The sequence below is a fragment of the Sinocyclocheilus anshuiensis genome, unplaced genomic scaffold (genome assembly GCF_001515605.1).
Source record: "Sinocyclocheilus anshuiensis isolate Anshui unplaced genomic scaffold, SAMN03320099.WGS_v1.1 scaffold334, whole genome shotgun sequence".
NCBI classification, from domain to species: Eukaryota; Metazoa; Chordata; class Actinopteri; order Cypriniformes; family Cyprinidae; genus Sinocyclocheilus; species Sinocyclocheilus anshuiensis.
The window spans coordinates 682709-707567 of record NW_015546055.1 but is presented as its reverse complement, the minus strand read 5'-3'; the positions used below and the strand labels follow the sequence as shown (position 1 = coordinate 707567).

The 24859-nt window shown below is 35.3% G+C and overlaps 1 long non-coding RNA gene across 1 annotated transcript; it reads left to right on the top strand.

Moving 5' to 3' along the window:
• The first annotated feature begins 16615 nt into the window (after positions 1–16615).
• Positions 16616–20255, top strand: LOC107699261 (uncharacterized). The gene is made up of 3 exons (XR_001635446.1): positions 16616–16687; positions 17022–17114; positions 20028–20255. It is a non-coding gene; the product is annotated as an uncharacterized LOC107699261 (long non-coding RNA).
• The last annotated feature ends 4604 nt before the right edge of the window (positions 20256–24859 follow it).

Below are 24859 nucleotides of genomic sequence, written 5' to 3'. Positions count from 1 at the left end.
TACAAATGATAGAATTGATAATAATTATTATTTTCAATTAAACACTGATCAGTGTAGCAATATAAGTGAAATGTTTAATTGAAAAGTGCACATGCATTTCACAGTGTATTTGGGTTTTCCCTTTTTTCTTTATTGACTGGAGTCATGAAATCGTGCACTCGAGGTGCATGAAAGTTTGTGTAAAACCTGAGGATCATCAGTGGAAGCAAGAACATCTGATCCTTTGGACAAATAATCACGTGATCAAAGTCACTAATTTACATACTTCATTACTAGCCTAGAAATAACAATATGTTGATATATAATCAAATTTCTTCTCCATTTTGTCACACATTTTCTTTCAAAATTCTAAAACTTTTAAAACAGTTTATAGAACCCACTGTATATAAATTTGAACCTCTTGATAATGAAACAAGTTTTTCATCAACTAGCCTACCTTTAAACAGTGAAAGCATCTGATCTTTATGTTAAGAAGTTTTAAAGCGTAAAGAAATATATATATATATATTATTGCTAGAGTTTATGTGTTCATTTAAGTAAGCACTCATATCTTCTAGTCACAACCATCAGTGCCAGAAAAAAATCTTTCATTTAATACATACTGCTCTATTTGTTCATCTGCCCACTTATCTTGTTTCTATACACAGAGGGCATTTCAAGACAATGAGACATCTGAACGTGAAGCTGAAAAGAACACCAGCTCAGAGGTGAGCATGCACGCAATACTGTCAGAAATGCTCATCATGATTTCTCACATTCACTCACCTATATTTTTTTGGGGAGTTGTCTCACATTTACAGAGGCTGTAGGCAAAATCACCTAAGTCATACTGTACATTAAAAAAAAAAAAAGAAGTGAAATCGTCATTGTTAAACAATTACAACATCATCTCCTCGTTTAATGTAATGGTCCGTTGCGACAAATCCTCTCTAAGGTGGAAACTACGCCTCAGAATCGCTTGCATTGTTGCGAAATCCTCATCCTTGAGGAAGCTCTCACCTTTGCTCAATATCAGGAGTACTCTGACTAATTAAGGCCTGGAAAATGAGTGACAGTTTGGTATGATAACTTAGATGATTCAGACTCCTAGAAGTATTCCTGACATGAGAGACATATGCCCTCCGGTGATAGTGCCGTTATTAAAGGATCTGTTTCTCTGGCCTGGTTTAGTTCTGATGGTTTTGCCCTACTTTGTACCGGAAGTCAGGTCCCCACCCTGTTGCAAAAGGCCTTTTCAGTGTTCAATTGCATAATCCTCCTCTGGCTTGTTTGTAGAATGTGCGTCAGCAAGCACTCCTGTCTTAAACCCTGTTAAACAACCAATCATTCATAAACAAACTATCTCAAAGGGCCACGTTTGTTTACACAATGAAAAGGCCGGTGGTGTTGTGTGTATGTGTGTACAAGTAGAAGCATGTGAATGCCGTGTCGGAGAATGTATCGTCAGTTCAAATGTGCTCTTCCTGATTTGTCGGGAGAGGCTGGATGTTGGTCATCAGCTGTAAAGATGTGTTGAAACAAGCTTAGGATTTTTCATCAGAATTCCGTTCTTTCCTTTATGTGCTAAGTCATACTGATCCTTGCACTTGCTCTGAGATTTTTTTTTTTTCTGCCTGCTTTCGGGGAAAGCTAAGTCATACTGATCCTTGCACTTGCTCTGAGATTTTTTTTTTTCTGCCTACTTTCAGGGAAGAAACACGGCAGAATAAAAACAAACATGGCCTGCTGCAGCTGCGCTCATATAAAAGATGAGAATTTAACCATCACTGTAACTCTTTGACGTCTTCTTCTCTGTGGTACATATCTTAATAGAGTGTTTGAAACTTTTTGATGGCAGTGACCCTAGATATGATGAATATGAGATGACCCCACCACCCAAAAATAATTTTATATAGTATGAAAAAACATTCAGTGATGTTGTAAAGAAAAGACTATTAAATCATTGTTTCCAAAATTAATAATAAAATAATAATAATGCCATAATAATGCAAATTGCTAAATTATTATCCTGGAAATAATTACTTTTAATTAAGTTGACAGTATGTCTGAGATTTTCACAAAATTATATGCTGATTTTTTTCCCTCTTAAGAACTAGTTTATGTAAAAAATAGTTATGTTAATTACATTAAATATTATTCATTAATCTCTTAAATGTGCACATCAGCTTTTGTAAATTACATTTTTTGACAGCATGTCTACGATTAAAAATGTACACTGCTGATAGTTTTTCCTTTCTGTTAAAAACTAGTTAATGTAAGAATAGTTGTTAGTTACATAAATATACAGTATTTCTTTATTATAATTTTAAATGTACACATCAACTTTTGTAAATTATATTTTTGACCGCGTGCCTGAGATTAAGTTTTCATAAATCAATAGGCTGATATTTTTTCCTTCCTGTTAGTGTGCTCATCAACTTTTGTAAAGTACATTTTGTACATTTTATATGTTTATTTATTTATTTTCCCAATTTTATTTAGGTCAACTAGCACCCCTTTGTTGGTTATCAATTCTATTAAAGAAATAAAATAAAAAAAATAAAAATAACCCTACCTCAAAGTACCATAAAAATACTCTTGTGTGTATATGTGGTAATCATTCAGTAATGCCTTAAAACGAGATCATGTGCATGAAAAGGGAAAAAAATCTTTTATGCAAAAATAAGATTGTTAGAACATTAACAAGAGCCTTCTTTGAGTGTGTTATGAAATTTTAATTTGTAAAGTTGTTTAATGTCGACAAAGGTTTCGCAAGAAACTGAGTTAACAGTATCCCAGTGTTGAAGATCAAGGCCAATCATTAGTGAACTAGGTGGTAATGAGAGCTCTGTTTCTGATTGAGGTCACGGGATCACTCTGCTTTATCTCTCCTCCCAGTCTCCCACGATGCATATCTCCCTATATGTGGCTGGTGACACATCATTCCTGTATTTGTGATTTGAATGGATTGCAGAGAAGCAGTGAGTATGTGTGTTCCTGTGTGTTTTTTGTTGTGAGTGTGTATAATGGAAAGTTCTCTGATGCTCATTCACGCCTCTTTGGCTTTTTGTCAGAGTGTGTTTGGCACAGGTGCAGGGCTCACCCTTAGTAACGGCCGTTTCTTCCCCAGAGTTTCTTTACATCCTTTGATCCAGGGCTCGTTTCTGCCCCCTGGGTTTCCAATTATCACCACCCTCCATTTCGTCTCCCACTCACTTGTTACAAGAGTAATTTTTTGTCTTAATCTAATAAGTTATTCAAATGCAATTCATGCAAAATCATGACTTGAGTATACCAACTCTATGATGTGACAAGTTTTTGATTTCAGTATTAAATGTTGTTTGTTGTCTCATTTAAAGGCTGAAACATTTGGAAAAGAACTATATGTGATTTATGAAACATTTTATACAAATATACAATATTTTTGAAAAACTTTAGTGTGAAAAGTTAGTAACATGCAAAGAGGACTCCTGTGGACCCTTATCACTTTGATTATTAAACATTAGTTTTCTACAAATATTTTGTAAATGGTTAAATAATGACATGTTATGTATTCAGTGTGCAAGGAAACTATTTTAGTACTTAGTTAATAGTTAAACTTGAGAGATAAAAGGCAAAAGAAGGGATAGATAATGGAAAAAAATGATTGTTTATTTAAAAAAAAAAAATTTAATATGGAACTAATATTAATTGGTAATATCAATATTATAATGTATTTAGGGACAAGTTCACATAAAAGGACAATTCTATCCTTATGTCTTTATAAATCCATGTGTCTTTTTTTTTTCTTTCTTATGTGTAACACAAAAGGAGTTATTTACAAACAAAAAGTCCATACAGCTCTTTTTCAAACAATGAAAGTGAATGGTGACCACAACTGTCAAGTATCAGACTTGGAAAATTTGCTTTGGAGCTCACTGGTTGCTATTCACTTTCACAGTATGGATAACAGCTCAAGCATTTTGCCTCTCTTTAAATGTTCCACCGAAGAAGGAAAAGTCATACAGGTTTGGAAAGACAGGAGGGTAAAGTAAAAGATGACCATTTTTATTTTTTGGTATACAGTCCTTTTAATATTAAACAATTATTTGTTTGGTATTGATGTAGAATAGACATCAGTCATGATACTTGTACATTTTTATAATCATCTCTTTTTGTCTTGCAGTGTCGTCACATGTGATGCTACCAGCTCATGAGTGTAACTCTCCACCAAACCACTCTACACTGACCGGATCTGGACTGCACAAGAGTCACATAACTGGAGGCAAGGAGTTTACATGGTCAATGCCACAAGATTAGTGACCTACAAATAGTCCATAAACTTAAATATTTCTTACTCATTTTATGTCATAATATTACTTTATTTTAAATTGATCAGACACCCCACAATCTCTTTATTTCCTGATTTAAATTCCATATTTTCACTGTAGTCTCATATGTTTGGACCACAATACATTTTGGTGATAATGCTTTTAGCTGCAAATTAGTGTATTCTCAGCTTTTTGACCATGTTTAAATTCACACAGCAGATTAGAAACCTGCAAAGAACTTCCAGATTCTGTCTGGGCCTGCTAATGATTAATGGCTCAGTTTTATGTTATTAATATTGAGTGCTGATTTAATTGAGGTCTTTTATTTTGTGAATGGTAAGTGTGCGTGGTGGGGAAAGAGCCTGTCAGTGTTTGTGAATTTCCCTGCTGCTTACTAGCGGTTTGACACTTCACACAGCAGACATGTGGTTTAGCATTTTTTTTACTATGAGTAGTACAGCCTGTTCCTTAAAACACACGCTCCTCCAATCGCACACGCATATGCATGACCTGATGAGGAAGTGATTCTATTGACAAGGCAAAGATGGTACAAACTGATCTAGAAATGTTCTTAGCATCTTCCTGTCATACACCGCATTTATTATGTGCGTATGCAGAGTTGTTTGCTTACGCTGTGTTCACTGTTGTGGCTTCAGGGTCATGTAGGTTGTCCTGTTATAATTTCCGACTCACTGCATCTTTATATTTTAAAAATCTATATTTTTAAAGCTAAAATAATGCCCCGCCCCAAACTCAGACCGTTGATTGAGCCAGAATTGCGGTGTTGGAGTGCTCTGCACATTAACCCAAATTGTTTCGAGGAAATAACTGAAGAAAGATTATGATCTATTGTACCACAAGTTTTTAACCTTTGCAAATAGTGATTGGCTGATTATGACCCCACTTAGGTCTGTATTCAGTCTGATTGTACAGTACAGTTTATTCTGTTTCTGCAGATGTCTTAAAAAAACTTTTCTGGGGTCATCATCTAGAAGCTTTCTTAGAAAATTCAAAAAGGCTTGATTACAGAGAAAAACAGCACTTTACTTGCTAATGTAAGAAGAAAAATGAGAAGCCTCCAGTAAATGATGCTCTTGAGCTATTTTTCCACTCAGAAATGGGAAGTGCACTTGAATATCTGTGATGTCATTATCACCTCATGTCTGTCAACATGTCATGTGCAAAAGACGTACTTCAGAACTGTTTAGCAACTTCTAGAAATGCAAAAGGAGCAGCGATGACCTTCTGCTTGTCGAGAAAATAACTGAGATGTTGTTGCTATTTATTAACAGTAAAAAGTAAAGTCATATTCCAGAGCATGTGTGCATAAGAGTGTATGTGTGTGTGTGTATATATGTATATAATCTTGAGTTCATAGAAATAGCGATTTCCAAATACAAAGACTGACCATTGAGGTCTTTGTTTCCAATTTTAATTATGAGTTTGTGACACACTCATTGTAAATGACAGCATATTGTACTGTAAAAAACATGGTTCTTGTCAGGGCTTTGGTGCAGAAGTTGGCACATGTGCCCACTATAGTGCTTGTGAGGATACAGGTTTGAGTCTGTTCCGCAAATACTTTTTCAAATCTGGGTAACACTTTATTTTAAGGTGTCCTTGTTACACGTTACATGTACTTACTATTATAATAACAATTAATTATGCATAATTACATGCAAGTAACCCTAAGCCAAACCCAAATCCTAACCCTAACCATATAGTAAGTACATGTAGTTAATTAATATTACTCAGTACTTGTATGTATAATTACACTGTAACAAGAACACCTTAAAATAAAGTGTAACCCAAATCTGTTTCAGGTTGTCAAATATTAAATAGTAATGAATGAAACAATGGAATAGCATTTCAAAGCCCCAATTTGAAATCCCATAATGGACAATTATCAGTTTTCCTGTTTCATAGCTCCAATGAATTTTGTATTCTGGATTTTTTTTTTTCAGTGAGTAATGAAAAACGTTTGATGCACTTTGAGGTTAATACAAAAAATTGTGTACATTCAGATTATGTTAATACATTGAGATTAATACAAAGAATAATGTAGATATTGATATTACAAATTCAAATTATATTTAGTATAAAGTATAAAGCCTGTGTTTTCCTACAATTTTTGTTGGTTTTATTTCATTCACCCCTAATAATCTGTTCTTCTCTATTCTGAGTCTATGCCTAACCTGTGTTAGTTTCATTTCAGTAAAGCAAACAGAGAGTGAAGGCGTCTATATAGGTCTCAAAACACCTGGCAGTGCCAGACTGTCTACCAGGCTGCACCCAGTCCCAGGAGACTGACGATGTCATAACTCTTCTTCTGAGCACCGTCATTGGCAGAAAGGACATTAATGACACATTCGTATGTGTGTGTACCCTCAGGGCTTTCTACGGTGGAGGGGGCAGGACTCATGCCGCACATATACACACAAACATGTGTTCCAGTCCATTCAAAGGTGAGAATTCTCAGGGCAAGGGTTACTTACTTCAGCACACACACATACACACCCATCCATGTTGGCGGTGGTTTATCAGTGAAAGTGGAGCTCTCCTCTCCTACAGAGCTCATCTGTTCCTGTGCCACCCTGCAAACTCCCTGTAGACATTAGTGGGCTTTTTACACTCCCCACCCAAGGGGCAGGTGGAACACACACACTCACACTAACCAAACACCTCCTACTGAGTGGCATTGAATAGGACAGCTGCCCAGGAGATTAGGGCCAACTGCTTTGTGAGTAATGCAGTGTCGGCCACCATCAAAGCCAGTTGATTTGAAGAGACAGGATGTGAGGCAGGATGTCCAGATTAAATAACAGACTTATTAATGTCAGCCTGACAACAGCACAAGAGAGGAGAAAACTTCTCTGAACTTTAGCTGTCATAATTCGATATGCCACCACAGAACAATGCTTTTTGATTTCAGATAAAATAATCCTGAAGTCATGAGGTTCTGTGAAGAATTCATTGGCTTGTTCGTGCACAGTCATATATACAGTGTCAATGTTCATGTGTGGTGTGTGTTCACAGGGTGTATGGTGTGGGAACGGAGATGGGGGAGGTCCCTGCGTTCTTCACGGCCCGGGCGGCCAGGTTGTCAGGGACAGGCCCGGGTGATGAAGCCTGTGAGGAGTTTGCAGAGATGCTCCACTCAACAATGGTAAGAGCCGTCAGGTGGGTCATATCACATTCATTCATCCCTCCCTCTCTCTCACCTTTCCAGTTGACCTGCTTATTCTCTTGCTATCTTTTATTTCAGCACTTTTTTTATTCCTCTTTTCTCTCCTGCATTCTGTCCACAACCACACCCCCATGATTCACATGATGCCTGTTTCTTGTTCTCCTTTCTCAAAAACCTCTTATTAGAGGGAATTGCTAAGACAAGCATCACTGTTAGTACTAATACTTATGGTTAGGGATTTGAACAAACCCCTAACACTAAGTATTAAACTTTGGCTGAATGAATGAATGAAACCTCAAATATATCACAATCCCATAATACTCCAGGAAGAATTGGTGGCTTTTTGCCATCATTTACAGACCTATCACATGGTTTAGTCTGATTAATCTGCAACCAATAGGCCCATCACCATGGCAACTGTGATAATGACTAAGAAGAGTTTAACTACAACAGCCTCATCTACTCGTAAACACAACCAACTGTTCTGGAGATTGGTGTGAAACAATCTGATGTCTCTTTATTTTACAATGTGAGGAAACACTTTTTTTTTTCGAAAAACTCCTCAGTGTGTAAGTTGTCCTGCACCGGAGAGGTGTGCTATTACTTTTGAAGCAAAAAAAAAAAAAAACCTCTTCAGTAGTGACCCTTTCCACCCTACAATAGCAACTGCATAGCATTGTGTTGAAAACCATTCAGAATATCCTGGCATAGCAACTTGGTAGCGATTCAACACCCTAACAATGGAATAGCAGCATGCTAACCATTTACAACATGCTTGAAATGGCATAATAACTTACCAACAACCATTCAGAACACCCTGGAAATGGCGTAGCAACTCGCTAACCATTCAGAACACCCTGGAAATGCCATATCGACTTACTAACAGCCATTCAGAACACCTTAGCAATGGCATAGCCACATGCTAACCCCTAGCATGGTAGCAATAGCACAGCAACATGCTAACCATTCAGAACAACTTACTAAAAACCATTCAAAACACCATAGAAATGTCATAGCAAATTGTTAACTATTCAGAACACCCTAGAAATGGCATAACAACTTACTAACAACCATTCAGAAAACCCTAGCAATGGCATAGCAACATGCTAACCATTCAGAACACCGTAGAAATGGCATAACAACTTACTAACAACCAACCATCCAGAATACCGTAGCAATGGCATAGCAAATAAATTGCTTATAACCATTTGGAACACCCTAGTAATGGCATAACAACATTCTAACCTTTCAGAACACTTTAGCGACTGCATAACACCACCCTGACAATCATCCTGTCATTATGGTGCCAGGTTTTGCACAGTCAATATTTCCTCAGAAGTGTTCTGCACCCATACTGAAACATTCTCTTGAAGCAGCCAATAAAAAGATCTCTGAACACGTTTTGAGTTTATGTGTGTGTGTGTGTGTGTGTGTGTTCTGATATATGTTATGACAGATGTAGGTCTTTCTCAACAGTTTTTCGTGTGAATGGGAAGTTTCTGGTCATGTCAGACTTACGGGGAACCTTTATCTTGGTTGTTAACCCCAAACCGTCACCGATGGAAGTATGTATCGTGACTCATTTATCATGTGGTCATTTTGTTTCTGAATTACTCTACACCTCAGCAGCCAGTCATTTCACTAAAAAAATTATCTTCTGTGATTACATAACGGCATTGCTGCATTTAGATTATATATAATATTTGTTTTGTTTTATGTTTTAAATAGATTTTTTCTTTTTTTTTTACATTTTGTTACACTTAGACATGCCTGGTACTCTGACTAATTCTAATGTATATTATCTCATAAAAGGCGGATCTCAACTGGTTTTGCATTAGATATTAAGTTACCCAATGCAGTTCAGTAAAAAAACAAGACCGAAACAATAATAATAATAATTCACTGCACAAAAAACATATAGTGGTCATGTTGGCATTTGATTCGGCTGGCATTTAACAGATTAATTTGCACCAAAATAGTGTAGCTTTGATTAGACACACAGGCTGTGATGTCAACAATATAATATGGGAGGAGTTTTGATTATTTGTGTTCCCCATAGTTTCCCCTGTAGTCCATAACCCCATAAAAACTGATGGGGTAACAAACAACTAGTTGAGAACCACTGATATATTTGTATAAATTCATTTATTTTGTTTATTAGTGTGTGTGTGTGTGTGTGTATTTTGTGTGTATATATTCCTGTCCACACATTTTTCCACAATACCGAAAGAGGGAGTGCTGATAGAGAGAGAGGGAGGGATAGCAAAATTAAAATGCAGTTCAGAACAGAAATGAGAGCCTGAGTTGTTTGAAGAAAACCGACATGTTATTTTGCACGAGTTACAATGTGTGTCTGTTGCCTTTTCTACCTCTCCTATCTGTTTCTTTCCTGCACTCTCTCTCTCTCTCTTTCTCTCTTTTTCTATGTCTCACTCCCTCTCTGTCACTGTTTGGTCATTCTGACGTCCGCTTCACAGCATCTCTCACTGGCGCTGCAGGAGTGTTTCTCTGTGCAGTCTGTAGCCTGATTCCCCCCCAAATCTCTCCTTTTGCTCCTCATGTGCTCTGAGACTGAAGACGACACACTTTCTACTTCTGTGGCTTTCTTTTTTTTAAATCTACTGAAATCTTCTGCCACTTTGAATCCGAAATCATCCACCAGTAGCGTTGCAAGCGAAGACGAAGCGGGTCCCCTTCTCCGAAACGGATTTGAAACGATGTAGCTTGCTTTTTGTAAACTACATTTTGTCCAGGACAGTATCCGCAATAGCATTGCAAATATTGAGTAGTCGTCTACTTTTTTTTTTTGCACATTTTTCAGCTTTGACGGAGCACATGAAGTGGTTAATGGGTATTTGTGTGTTTTACTAATTTGTTTATGTGTTTCTAGGTGTGTTTCTGTGCTTGTATGACGTCTAACAGCATAACAGAATGGTTCCAGACGTCCTTTGCCCAAAGGTCAAGGGCATGGGATTATATGTCAAGTGTCTCTGTCGTCATGTTGGTTTCTAGAGATCACCAGACATATCGCACGTGTACGACTGCACACACACAAGCAAGGCAGGCACAAAGCAGCTCAACAGACGAGACCTCATCAGCTGCATCCATTCATAGTCATGAACAGCTGTTTTAGTCACTGAAACAGCATCCTTTTTTCTTATTGATATTTATGTGTGCTTTCATTTTATTTAAAACAAGTGTTAGATATGCAAAAATGTCTACATTCTTGCTTAACTTGGACTAACCCTGTTAAAAATGCTAATTTTGTTTTCTGAATCATTGTTTCTGGCACTGAAAGGGTTAGTTAGTCTGTGAATTCTCTCCTGCCAACTCCCAGGCAGTTGAAGTAACCCAATTCGGAGGCATCTGTTCGGGAAGGGCGTGTATCTGCTTCCCCCTCGCCCTGATTCCTCTCCACTCATCTCCTCCTCCCCGAGCTGTGGTTAGCCCTGCCCTTACAGGTCATGTGACTTCTCTGAAACTCCCTCCTCCCCCTGCCTCCCCCCGTGTTTCCAGTAAACTGCTGAAAGGAGGGGCTGAGTCAGTCTTCAACCAGCTTCCCTTTGACCACAGCTTGTTAAAGAATTTGTCAACGTGGACTCCAGGGTGTACATTTTTTTCGTCCTTGTGATAGATAGATTTGAATTTTTTCATCTCTCCCTCCCTGGGCTGGTCTGATTACGTCAGGCACCCATAATCACTTCCTGCTCTTTGCCGTAGAAAGAGAGTGTGTGTGTGCGTGTGAGAGAGAGAGAGAGAGAGAGAGACCGAGCGGCTCATATAATGGACTTTGATATTTGGCGGCATGTGTGCCAGAGACGTTTGTCTTGGTGCCTGTCTGAAAAGGTTTCATTCAGGAAAAAAAACGGGAATAATAATCCAAGAAGGGGGGGTGATTACGATCTTCCTGTGATTCTCCCAGCTGGCGATCTGATTTTCCGGTATTAGATCATGCGTAATATTTGCTTTTGCAAACTCACTTGCTCCACAGACAGACAAATGAACTTTTTGTGTAAATGAAACGGAAACTGATACAAATAAACTCTAAGCTACCACTGAAATCTTTTACCTAACCAATTTATTAAATAATAATATATATATATATATATATATATATATATTAAATCCAAGAAGGGGGTGTGATTACGATCTTCCTGTGATTCTCCCAGCTGGCGATCTGATTTTCCGGTATTAGATCATGCGTAATATTTGCTTTTGCAAACTCACTTGCTCCACAGACAGACAAATGAACTTTTTGTGTAAATGAAACGGAAACTGATACAAATAAACTCTAAGCTACCACTGAAATCTTTTACCTAACCAATTTATTAAATAATTATATATATATATATATATATATATATATATATATATATTAAAGATATTTTTTTTTATTAAAGTGTTAATTAACCCCAATAAAGAAATTCTGTCATCATTAACTCACCCATTTGTAGTTAAAAACCTGTATGATTAGCTTTTTTTTCTGTGAAACAATGAAGATATTTTGAAAAGTGTCTGTTTTTTTTTTTCCATATATTGAAAGTCAATGTAGTCCAATGTTGTTTCGGACCCCATTGACTTTAATTATATGCACACAAAAAAGTTGTGTTCCACAGAAAAAATAAAGTGCATAAAATTTCATTTTGGGGTGAACTGTTCCTTTAAATAACTATTAGCTTTAGCTGGGTTCAGGTAAATGTTGATGGTGTATGTATAGGAGTGTTGCTATTGTTACCAAGGTGCCATTGACGTGAGGGGACGCTGTAACTGTAGAATGTGGCATGGAAAGAGGAATATTATTAGGTGTGAATGTGGATTAGGGAAGTCTTTCATCTATATGCGTCAATCTTCGTCATTTCTCTAAGTCGGTCATGATTTATGATGCTTCACTAAATATAAGTATAGGATTTTTGGGGTAAAACCATTCAGAAGTTTGTACAAAAATGTATTCTGGTAAATCCATGTCATGCCAAAAACTGCTTCCAAAAAAATTATATGCCCTCTGAACTTATGAACTTAAAAACAAGCCCTAAGGAGAAAAAAGCAAAAAAAAAAAAAGGAAAAAAAAAAAAAAAAAAAAAAAAAAAAAAGGCGATGATGACCAACATCAAAAGCTTTAAAAAATGCTGAATAGCGCTGGAAACGTATCAGATAGCAGAAACTGTCTCCCATGGTTTTACTGAAGGCGCACCTTTGACGAGACCTCTTAAATGTAATTGCTGGTAAACCCTGCCCTGAGGGATGCTGAGGTTGTGGTGGCTGAACGCTTTGCCAAATGGTAATTTTCCATGTGCATGAGAAAAAGTTTGAAATAGATGGAAATAAAAAAGAACAACCAGCCTGGTTATTCATTCATTGTGTCAGATGGCCACTGTTGTGGCTAGAGAGGGAAACTTCCCACTAAAATAATGAATACGTCACATAACAGCATGATTACATGTGTACCGCTCAATAAAACTGAAATAGCTGCTCGATGTAGATCTCATCAGTTTTCTGCACTGTTTTCTGGGATAAAGTTAGGCTGTGCAGCCAGATAAATGACTAAGGGGAATTAGTCAGTGGCACAAGCAATACAAAACATTCTGAGAATAACTTTCAGTCCGTCGTATGGGGTCCGTTTTGTTGCTAATATTGGAAATATAAACACATTTAGCTACATCTGTTCGGTGTAGGGTAGATGGGCGGCGAGTGAATCGTGTATACAGATGTCTGGAGATAAAAGATACCTTTGAAGACAGATGAGAGACTTGTGACTGGACCTGAATGCAGTGATTTAGTCTTGACATTACTCAGCAGTTTCTTATGCCCGTTTGAAAGTGACTCACTGCTCGGAGCAGAATGATGTGTTTGTAACGGGGATGGGCATGAATGTCGCTCTTTAATCAAACGCTTTCATCTTGCGGTTTAAAGCTGATCCAGAGTGTTCAAGCTCTGAACAAAAGACATTCCTTTCCTACCAACCTGACATTTTCGACAGCCATTTTTATGTCTGGTTTACTGTAAAAATGAACAGAAGAATCTATAGAAAGAGAGAGGGGAAAAAAACGGCAGTGGAATGAAATGTGCTGTTGCTATGTGTCCAAACAGTCTTTGTGATTGGACAGAACAAATTCGGAATTTTCAAGTTCATCCAATCAAAACACAGCTGTTCTGCCTGCTCCCCATCACCCCACCTTTCTCTCCCGTTCCAGCGTTTCTTGGACCGATTTGATGTCCATATTAGGTTTGATTCAGTAAAAATCCCCTCCCATGCCCTTCGACCATTATATCGAGTGCTAATGTACTTTTATCTCTAGCAGCAAAAAGCATTCTCAGCCTATGTACAGTAAATGAATTAAATATGATCTCATTGGCCCATGTCATCAATGTATTAATTGTATTTGCCACCTGTCAGCGATTCTCGCAGCGCCCCTTCTCATTTTTATGACCAGAGGATGTTAAACGTTTATTTTCGATCATACGAGATAAATTGAGAATTATACATGTATGCATTGAACTGCAAAAAATTATTTGATTGAAAAACATCTAAATGCATTGATCCTGAGATAAATGCTGATTGTTTAATATGTGCAGAATGATTTTGAAATGCATTTATAGAAGAGACGAATCTAGTGTTTTTACAACAAGCTAAATCTTAGTAAATAGCTTGAATAGGTTAAATATTGTTTAGAATAATTTGTTGTCTTTTTGTTAACACCTCGATCACCTATTTAATAGCATAATAATTATTCTCGTTGTATAATAAAAATACTTTTAAATGCTCTTAAATGTTCATTATAAGATATATCCATATATATGATAAATGAAACTTTAAAGTAAGTGCAAATCCAGCTACTACAAATTTCTGCTGTTTTAAAAATATTAACCTAGTTTGCTTGTCAATCTAAACTTGTCATTGCACTTAGAGTTAATCTGGTCCAGTCAGTTAGACTAATCAAAATAAATTAAATAAAATGAAATCTGTCAATTTGTTGCTTAAACCTGTTAAAAGTATTCATGTCTGCTAAACATTAATGCTGGTGTTTATGCAAACATCTAAAACTTTTCCCTTAGAATCTGCTGTTATTATGTTTTTCTAGATTTGTTTTCATTATATAGTGTTTTTATATATACCACCCCTCTTCCCAGAAAGGGTATCAGCAGGAAAGTCCATGTCGTTTCTGTAAAATAGCCTTTTGTGAGGAATAAAGCCTCAGATATTTCAAGCTTTCGGTGACTCACTGGAAGCACCTAGGCGTCTGGTCTTGTCCCCCATTCCAATTCAAATGGAAATTTTTAAAATGTGTCATTCAAAAGTTCATGGATCTTTCTGGCAAGGGTTAAACATTTGGAGATATTTGTAGATTTGTTTTTTAGTATAACACGAGAATTAAATCTGCTTGGTAAGATACATATGCATTTTACTGAATGTAATGTTTTTGGGAAAAATCCTGCAAAAAAAATTATGCATTTGCAAAATAAGATTCGGTAGTTCTTAGAGTAGTATTACACCAAATTGTTTTTTTTTAAATGATATAGTTATCTTGTTCTTTTTCTAAGAAGTGTGACACAGAACTGTAAGTTCATGTAATTAGTGTAGTTTAACTACTTGCTCTTAGGTGAACACATACCTTCTCTCTCCCTCTCTCTCTCTCTTTGGTTTTCTTCTAATAATGTAGGAGTCCCTTTTAAATTAGTGAGGGGATTAAAAAATAAATAAATAAAATAAAATGTACAAACAACAAAGTCCAACAATGCACTATTCCAAACTTTTTTTTTGTGTGCTTAAAATCTTGCCAATAGAAAATAAGAAGCGTTGTTCTATTCTCCTCCTGCTTTATCAGTGTGTATACTTGCTAACATCCACTTAAATCTGATTCCTTATTCTTAAGATGTTTTGATGTGTTCTAATTGTTTCATCAAGATCAGTTCATTCAGATGTACGTTTGCACAAACCATTTAAAAAAAAATGATTGTGTAAGATATTCTCAGAATATGTGGTAACGTTTTGTCCTGTGTGTGTTAACAGAACCCTCCCAAATCATGTTAAACAATTAAAAATGAAGAAATAAGATTCCTAAAAATGACTGTGATGTGAACAATTACAGGGTTTTTTTAGAATAGTTTAGAGCAAGAGTTGAGATTGATTTTAAACTGGTAATGTCTAACTAAACTACGCAGATGATTTAATAAATCTAGCTCATTGTCTTTGCACTACAATTGGGTTATTATTTAATCAAACATTAGATAATACTATTACTACTTTGCAGATGTGTTCATTAACTTTTTGTTTTTTAAAACAAAAATAACAGAAGCATGGCAGATGCATGAAAGAAATTTGAGCAAGCAGTTTTTTTTAAGTGCATTAAAATTGGTCTCACTTTTACCAATGGGTTTAGGTGAAATAGGTTCTTTGACTAAAAATCTAATGTGACAGGTTGCTTTAAATCCCTAAAATATATTTAATTTCACTTATTCTTTAACTCTGTATCAAACAGTTAATATTTAAAATTGAATGAAAAATCTCTTTATCATTACTGTCTTTGTTACTGTCTCTGTATTATCATAACTTCATTTCTGTTTGCCTGTTGGCATAGTAGTATAGAAATAATTTTGACTAGAAGTTAATTCATTTTTTGAGCTCTGTAAAACATTGAAAAGCTATAAATTAATTTTGCTCTGCAAAGAGCACAAAGAGAGAGTTTTTAACAACAACAAAAATAATAATAATATTCAGCTTTTAAGCCTTTTAAAAAATGTCACTAGATAAATTGATGAAAATTATTTTACTGAATAATTATTAATGTTTTGATCAAATGTGAAAGCTCAGTTTTATAAATGCTTTTCCTCCTTTTCATGTATAGTGTGTTTGTTAAATCATTTCAAGTCTTTGAATATAAAATTGCATGTTAAACACATCAAATTAATACAATTTTAATCCTTAAAAATGTTAAAATATAAATGGTTATATCTGTCATGTTTTCCTTGAATTTAGTCTGCATAAAAATGTAGATCACAGTTTAAAAAATAGTTTTTTCGTTCACAAGGGTAAACTGAGTTTCTAACTCTTAATCTTTTTAGCAGTCATTTGTGTTCATTTGTGTCTGACTCATTTTTCTGATAACACTTTTCTCTTACACTTTTCTTTTAATGCTTTTCTTGTTTAGATCTTTGCCATCAGAACAGACTTTGCAATCCGAGAGATTCCTCAGGAATTCTTAGCCGTCTTTCTGTAAGTGTTCTGATGAATAAAAGTCCTTTCAAGATGATTAGTAATAGCAGGAATATGTCACTGTTTGACAGTAATGCATAGTTTTATTCAGAGCTTCCACTTCAAAAAAACAGCTTTATTATGGAATCCGAGTGAAGCATTCTTATTCTTCTGTGTGTTATCGTATATTATTATATTATATTACTTTAATAATAAAGAAAAAAGTAACCATCATTGCAAGCAGCACTATATTGCATTGCATTAATTTAAAATGTATATTTAGAACAAAAGAATTTTGAAGCGTTTCTTTTTCTTATGCTTTCCTAGACCTTTCTGATCTTTTTGTATATTTCAGATCTCATATCTATGTCATGGATCACCTTGAAAACCCTTTCTGGAATTTATTTTCAGTGCTGTAAGAAAAACCATGATAAAGACACACGCTGAGGTGAGTGAAGACATTACTTAAAAACATACAAAAGTGATGCCGATGCCCCGATAGAAAATAAGAAATTATTTCATTCATGCAGTTTGTGAGATGTATGTGTTCACAGGCTTACTTCTATATAATTGGGCTGTTGTGTATCTGATTCATATTCACGATAATCACCTAACAAGAAGCTGACAGCAAAGAATTTGAATGAGCAGTTCCTGACATACAGACATTTGAAAATGTGCAAAGATAATGGGCACTTTACTTAATTACTTTAATGCAAACAAAGACAAATAAATAGGTAAAAAATGAAATGTACAATATATATATATAAAATAATGTACAATATATGCTTCCATATGTAGCCTGTGTATATTTAAAAATATGAATACATATATAACCATACATATAAGGTATTCATCTCTTTTTATATATATTACAAAAGTGTAATGTTTCCATAACTTCATATTTGTGGAGTTTGGATGCCAGCAGGAGCATTCAGATCAACTATGACTCTAAAGTAAAATCAGAGGCGGCCATTTTGTTTTATCAACCTCCATTTTGTGAAAGTTGCAGCTATAGCCTCTCAATTGAGACGCCCTGACATTCATTTCATACTCGGATGTATTAAATTATGATGGAAATTCTCCAAATATGCTGTAATGCATACTTTCAGTAGTTTTTCTTCATTTTTGCAAAATGATGTAGTGCAGGTTTAAGTCAGACTCAATTTTAATATATTTCAAACAGGCTACTCTTTGTTTTATATTGAACCAATGCATTTAAATGTTTCTATATTTTAAAAGTGTATTTAAATACCTGCACAGTAAATGGCTATGGATCAAAATGGAAAAAAAAAGTGAATTAATTATTAATTTTGCCTCTTCACATTCATAATGATGAAGTCAGCCTGAAATATATGAACAGAAATTTTTCATCTAGTAATTTCAGCAGAGTTTACTCACAGCCTGTTAGCATAACCGTTATGACCAAACACTCAAAGTGAAAATGCTGCCTTCGTATCAGTGTTTGAAATCAACCCACACGGTGACAAATAAACACTCTCTTACACACTCAAATGAAATAAATCTCATTAAAACATGTAGTTGTCTGAGATTTTAATGTTGTTTCTTCGTTCTTAGACCTTTATTCTCTTATACTGTAGCAAGATTGTATACAATCATTATTAGACAAATGCAAGTTTGTGTACAGATACCATCTTTTCTCAAGCCCACTTAATATGTAATTAATACTTATGTCTCATAATAATTGTATTCACATGTTAAACTGCACATTTAGAATAACAACAATAAAAACAATGCTCTGATAAGAATAGATTTGAGCAGTTTGGACTGTTACAGTAAAGTTGTGTGTGTGTGTGAGAGAGAGAGAGAGGGTTAGGCAGGGGGAAGTGACAGAGACGCAGGAGTTTGTGCATTGGTGTGTATGTAAATGGATGAAGACAGAGTGATAGTGTGAATCATGTGAAAGACAGAAAGTGTGTGATAGTGTCAGTGTTAGTCATACATCTACAATGTCTGAATGGCCTCACCTGTGGATCAGGTGTGTTTCAGACACAATATGGTTTTGTATATAACATGACACACTCGTCTCAAATGTTCTCTTTTATTTAATTGGGATTAACCCACACCTATTCTGACAAGCTCTTACGGAGATCTACTGCTCTACTCGTGTTTTAGTATTAGCATATTTTGCACATTATGCTCTTTTGGTATATAATGAAAAAAGAAATATGGGTATTTACGCAGTTGTACTATAACATAACCATATACATCATGTTTTTTTTTCCTTGTCATTAAGAGTTACTATCTGTAATGGCTATAAAATAATATTTTATATAATTTATTTTCATTTGAAATGTTTGTGGAACTGGTGTGTGTGTGTGTGTGTGTGTGTGTGTGTGTGTGTGTGTGTGTGTGTGTGTGTGTGTGTGAAATATGTATTTTTTTATTTCCACAAACCCCTCATATAAAAAAAAACATATAACAAAATGTAAAAACATTAATCAAAGATCATTATTGATGATGGGAACAATGGAAACAAGAAAACATACGATACATACAGATAAAAATTCCACAAACCCCTCATATAAAAAAAAAAATTATACATCAAATTGAAAACAATTATTTAAAAACATTAAATAAAAATCATTATTGGTGATATGACAATGGAAACAAGGAAACTTCAGTTACATACAGATAAAAATTTCCACAAATCTCTCATAAAAAATAAATTATTCAACAAATTGAAAACATTTATTAAAAACATGAAATAAAAATCATTATTGTTGATGGAACAATGGAAAGAAGGAAAAACAGTTACATACAGTTAAACACTCGTTATGAAAATACATTAAATTAAGTAACATTTATTATTTTTTAAAGTATATATATATATATATATATAAATGAGTAAGTCCCGACTGATTGAGTTGCACCAGGCACCAGCCAACAAACCCCGACCCCCAACACCCACGCCGCCCATCCTGCCTTTTATCATGACTGAACTTGTGAGTCAGCAGGTTCTAGACTGGACAGGAGCCATCTTTGATCCTGCTTTACTTCCAGTCAGGTTTTCTGACATGTTTTTGTTTCTTAATCCTTTTTTTTTTTTTTTTTTTTTTTTTTTTTTTTTTTTTTTTTCAGAGTCCCCCTCCCTAGAGTGTATTAGCTGTAGCCCTGGGCCTTGTAAGGCTCACGCCATCTGTATAAGGCCTTTTCCATGTCTGTCTGCTCAAAGATGTGTCATGTTGTGTTTTAACCTCTGATCACAGAAAAAAAAACTTTCTGCTGACCACTGCCTGCTCATTTGCTGTGTTAGAGGGTCCATAGGGGGGCATCGGATGTGGTTACGAGTGTATCACCCAGTGGATAACTGATGGAGTGATTCTGTCTTTCTCTCATACAGAAAGTCTTTGTGATACCTTCAGCAAGCACATGTAGTGGAGCAGATGGTGGCCCTTATTGGGTGAGTAATTCAAGACATTGACTTATATCTGGGGGCCCATGAGCAAATGGAAAGGCAAAATGGTGTGTGTGCACATGGACATATGTGTGAGTGTGTGTGGTTTCGGTATGTCAGAGAGGGTGGGCGTACTACTTAGATGTATAGCGGAAAATGAAAGAGTTAAATGAAAACGAGGAGAGAAAGTCACCAACAAATGTGCCATTGAGCTCCTTTGTTGTGTATGCTGGGGAAACCCTGTACATAGTCTGCAAGGTGTCTACCTACACTTCCCATAAGACATCAAATTGACAGTTTGACTGTGGAAATTAGTATGGAGGCTGTGCCATTGGTAAATTACAGGCCGAAATGAGATCATGGGGTCCAGACTTTGTCCGTTGCTCTGAAATTCCCATCATCTTAAGTTGAGAGTTAAATGTTGATGCTTTACTCCCACGTTGCTTGTTGTTATACTTACTATGAGATCGCTTTCACAAACATAGACTAAGCTTAGTTTGTATGCTTAATATGGGTTTTAAAGCCGTATATGCTTTCTGGAAGGCATGAAATGGCATGTGGATGGGGTTAAGGCAAGACACTACAGGTGAATAGGGTTAAAAAATTGTAATGAATAGATATCACCAATCACAGTACATTACGTCAGTTGTTTTCTGAAATGTCGCAAAATAGACATTATCTAATTAAATAAATGCACTTATCTCCATACATTATATAAAGCCAGGTTCAAAATTCATGTTTGATTTTGTTGACATATTAGAGTTAAAGATTTTTTACAGAGGGGATGTGGATGTCTCTGTTTAGCTCGCCATAAATCAGAAAAAAATGTAAAAAAAAAAAAAACTAATTCATCATGATTTGAAATATATAATTATATAAACTCCACAAATTCTATATATGCACAATGCCCTCTGTTTAAAAAAAAAAACAGAATGTAGGTAGGATTAAAAACTTGACAGTTTGGTGTATTTAAGATTTACTGCACTACAAAAATTATTATTATTATTATTATTTTCCAGTTCAAATATCTATATATTCTCAAATCAAGATACAATTGCTTGATAGGCAAAATGGCATATGATAAAAAGTGTTCAAAAATGTATTAAAATTAAGTGACTATGCTTAAAGGGTAAGAAAAATAAACATAATTTAAATGGAAAACACGTTTATTTTTCTTACTCCATTGGCAGATATTTTTCTTTGTTTTAAGCATAAAGTCACTTCATTTTGATCTTTTTTTTTTCAGAAAATAAAGCCAAATACATTAAGTAATTTTGCTTCTCAAGTAGATGTATCTTGATTTAAGAATGTGTATGTGTATGTATAATATTTGTACTGGAAAACAAGACAAAAACTGAGGAAGAAGATTTCTTTTTTTTGCAGTGTGAAGTGGAGATTTCTAACGTGAGTTTTCACTCATTTTGTGAAAACAGCTTTCAGATATATTGTAATTGTATACTGTATATATTGCAATCTACAGATGCAAATAGATAAAGTGTAATGAAATAAACATTTAAATGTCTGTTTTTCTTTCCATTAGTCTGAAAGACAACAAAAAATAGCCCAAAATCTCAAAATGGACTAGTGCATGAAAAAAACAATGGTTTTGCCTGCAGTCTTGCCTTAATTTTTCTTGTATTAGTTACTGTTTTCCCACAGGGATGATCAGTTGTGCCTCAAATCTGATGGCACTGCTCAGGTTGGTCCTGGTTTGTGGATGGAGTTTTGTTGACAGTGCAGGATGATGATTTGGCTCAGTCGTGTAATGGATCTGACGTCGTCTCTGTCATTGGCCTGTGGCCTGTGGTCCTTCTAATCTGAAGATATGACGCCCACCCAGAGTGTTTCATACGAACCGCCACTTCACATAAAGATCCCATAATGGTTAAAAGAACTGTTTGGAATACTGTGAGTGGGTGTGTGTGAGAAAGAAGGAGAGTGAGAGATGGAGACAAACACTGAGAGAGACAGAGACATGCAATCTAATGCATCTTATGACAAGTCCTATACACTTCCTGTCTAGAGCGCATAAAGACCCCAAAAAAACGTATTTGGACACTGAACCAGAGAAACTCAAGTCTCAAGGTCATTTTTCATGGATCTATGAAATCAGTTTCCCTCAAGTTCACACAGATGTCCTATCAGAGGAGCCACGGTGTAGTTTATCATATTAACTATGAACATGTTCCACAAAGTTTGACAACCAGAAAGTGTCCAAGGCCTTTTGTCATTTTTTTTTTATGTCCCAAGCCTTTTTTGTTTCCATTTTAAGTGCTGTATTTCATTAAATATACACTACAGTTGAAAAGTTTGGCGTAAGTAAGATTTTTAATATTTGTGAATGAAGTCCTTTATGCTCTCCAAAGCCGCTTATTTGATCACAAATACAGTAAAAATAGCAATATTGTAAAATATTATTATAATTTGAATATATTTTAAAATGTAATATATTTCTGTAATGGCAAAGCTGAATCATTACTCCACACTTCAGTGTCACATGGTCCTTCAGAAATCAATATTTTTATTGCTTACTAATTACTGCTTAATGTTTTTGTGGAAACCATGATACAGTTTTTTCGTAACAAAGCAAAACGGCAAAAAAAAGTCTCTAGTGTCACTTTTGATCAATTTAATTCATTCTTGCAGAGTAAATGTCCTGATTACCTTTACAAAGCGTAGTGAATGGTAGTGTGCATAAATATAGTAAAAACACACTATTCTAAGTTAAATGCTAAATAAAAGAAAATAATTAATAAAACGTGTTTTTACAATATGATTTAAATGACTGCATAAATGTTACACATAATAACAGATACTGTTCGATATTAAGATGCTGTATTTGTGCACTCTTCAGTTGTCAAATGTTAGTGGATTATGTTCATGGTTAATGTGATGAACTAAACTGCTAGGGCACCTGTGTGAACTTGAAGGGAAATGGCTTCATATATTCACTAGAAATCACCATAGGCCTTAAAAAGTTTGTAAAGGGTTATATATTTTGTTGTGTAATTCCATGAAATGTATGTAAGTGTAGCTTAAGTATCTCATGGGTTGTATGTATGTTGCGCTTTGACTCTACCTACAGACTTTTGTATTATAGTGCTTTACTGCCATGGTTGTGCTTCTTTTTTTTCTTTTTTTTTTGTATAGACAAAATGACAGGAAGTAGATTTATATAAATTGAGCTGTTAAGATCAACATTAATACCATCTGCTGTATGTTGAATCACAAACACATGCTGTATTGTGTTAAACCCCAGACTCTTTAAGCACCTGTGCTGTGCCAGTAGTGTTGCAAAAGGGTAATAGGATGCTATAGGTGGGGATCAGCACTGCTGTTTTTGGCTTGTGAACACCTGTCTCCGGGGCAGCCCCATCTGACAATGCAAAGCGTCAATCATCCCGGCCATAACTGCAACGGCACATGTAGATTGCATCAGCCCTTCACTTTGAAAACAGCTTGTTGCCCTCTTACTTTCCAAAAATTGCTGATGCTATAGGGAATTTCTTACAAATCTGTTTCCAATGAAGCACAAAAAAAAAAAAAAACATTATTTTCCTCACTTTTTGTCCACATGATGTTTTTGACCCAAAATTAAGTGGAGGGAATATCAGCAGATTTGGGTTATTTATGGACTTGTTTTTCTCAAGACGTAGTACAGAGAAAATGAAGATGTATTCAAAGAACTGGATGTGATTTGAGAGTTGCGTTTACCGTGTCATTGCTGTTTATCTCTCTGTGTCCTTTTGTGGTTTACCAAGTACACATGCAGATATGATGCAGCTTCAATCCATCTGATTGTGTGTGTGTGTGTCTGTGTGTGTTTGTGTGTGTGTGTGTGTGTGTGTGTGTGTGTGTGTGTGTGTGCATCTGTTGTGAGAGATGCAAATAGGGTTGTTGTTGTATTGTGTTTGTGTAAGAGAAAGTGTAGGTAAAACTGCAGAAATGTGAAGTTTACCATAGATCAATGTTTACTTGTTCTTTTGTAGATGTGTGTCTGTGTGTCTAGGTCAGGTTTGGTGTACTTTGTGGGGACCAAATGTCCCCACAAGCATAGTGAAAAGTGAAAGCACCTACATTGTGGCCAGCAAACAGATGAACATACTAAATATCACATTAATAAAAAAAATGAATAAATAATTTTTTTTTAAAAAGCAGAAAGGTGAGTGTGTGTATGTGTAAGGGTTAAGGTTAGGGTTGGCTGATAGAAAATATTCCTAAATAAATGGAAAGTCCCTACCGTGATAGAAAATCCAAGGTGTGTGTGTGTGTGTTTGAGAACTAACCTGTGAATAGATATTAAGATAAAAACGGCAAAACCAAAGCTCTGAGAGCAAAGTGAATTTCTTGGATAAATATCTATATTTCTCAGAAACACCCTCAGTTTTATTTTGTTAATTTTCTTTTTTTTTTTTATAGAAGGAAGCCTGCTTATGTGCCCTTTTCAGATGAAGTACATCTGTAAGATTGTACCCAGAATTCCCTATGAAAGATCTTTCCTCCCGCCTTCATTTTTCCTCAAGGGATCAAAAGATTAATTTTATTTACTGCCATTTTAAGTCGTTTTTCTCTGTCGGTGAAACAAGTCAAATTGTTTTTCTCTGTCCTCCTTGCTCCAGATTTCACATTTTTGGCAGAACATCGTAAGCTATACGTTCAGCTCTCTTACATGAGAACTTACATGTTGTAGTTTTTACACTCAGCTCATAAATATCCCTTAGAGAGCATTTAGATTTACACTACAATTATCCAAACATCACACAATCAAAGAGAAATAA